The sequence below is a fragment of the Acanthisitta chloris genome, unplaced genomic scaffold, assembly GCF_000695815.1.
Source record: "Acanthisitta chloris isolate BGI_N310 unplaced genomic scaffold, ASM69581v1 scaffold23312, whole genome shotgun sequence".
Lineage (NCBI taxonomy): Eukaryota > Metazoa > Chordata > Aves > Passeriformes > Acanthisittidae > Acanthisitta > Acanthisitta chloris.
Genome location: NW_008660238.1, coordinates 58,903 through 60,302, shown reverse-complemented (window position 1 = coordinate 60,302; position 1,400 = coordinate 58,903).

Here is a 1,400-nt window from a genome sequence, read left to right as displayed (position 1 = left end):
AAGAATGAATAGCCAAGGAGAATAAAATTCCAACATGGAAACTCCCTGAAGGAAATGGGAAATGTTCTGTGGCCTTTTCCTGTTAGTTTAGGACACAGCCCATGTTCTCTTTGTATAGTGTTTTGCATATAAAGCTTTGCAGAGTTAAGAATTCTGCCTTGAAGAACAATTCCCCAGGCATTAGTCATATTCAGATTTCTCCACATGTGAGGACCTTGACCCTGTGCACAGCTTGAGCACCTGTTTGTGAATAGCCCTGGTGAAGGTGTGGTGGGTGTGAAATGCTGGAGCTGCTTTCATGTTTCTCCTGGGGAAGATGGGATCTGACCCTTTGACCAGTGCTATCTGTGGTTTGGAGGGATAAGCCAATCTCCTGGCTAATGGTTGGCAGTGAGCAAACAAAGGTTAGAGGTATGGCATTAGATCAGGCTTCTGAGTGTGCCTTGCGCTGTCACCAGCATCCACACCAGACCTTGTTCTCCCTTTCTCTGCAGCAGAACCAGTGTTTAAGGGGAAGGACATCTATCCTGACATGAAACTGTCCTTAGAGCAGAGCAGGAACTGGAACCAGAGAGCCCAGACTCCATCCCCAACACCAAACTGTCTGGCATGAGCCACTGAGTCCTTTAGTGAATGCTGAGGGTCACACCTGGGGCTGTGTTGGAGGGCCCAGAGGTTGCAGGCTCATCCCCTGTGGTGCACAGTGTCCAGAGCAGGGTCCCTCTGCCCACACTTGATGGTGTATGTTTGCTTATGTATTTTCTTTGTCCATGTTTCCAATCAGCCTAAGGTCCTTCTTCAGTCATACTATAGTTACATAGGGAGGGGAAAATCCTGGTACCTACTACTTTCATTTGGTGCTATACCACCCCTTCAGAGAGTCTTTGGGTCTGAAGGGTAACCTGAAGAAGTCTCCTAAGGAAGAATGGGGATGGACAGCTGGGCTGCCCCAGACTGCAGTTTTCACTGGAAGGATATGACATTTATGGTGAACTCTCTTCCTCCTCAGGCTTGGTCTGCTTTCTCTCTCATTTATTTAGCACAAGTCATGCTCCCTGGTTCCCATTACTTAGTTTTTTGTGCTTTGTTTCCCTGAAAGCTGGTTGCCCCTGACTCGTGTGGTTGCACACTCCATCACTTAGATTCCGTGGTTTGTCTTTACGGACTGGGATTGCTGCTGTAGGAGGACACCTACCTGCCTGCCCTCAATTCAAATCACAGCTTAATCTACAGTCCCAGACCCACACTGAATAACTAGTTTCTATCCCTAGAAACTAAAGTGAAACTAAATAGAATTAAAACAACAGCCAGTGCCCAGACAATTTCTACTGTAATGAAAGAAGCTAAAATTGTCTGAAGAGGTCAGAGAAATCCTGAGATCCTTCACTTTCAGACTGACA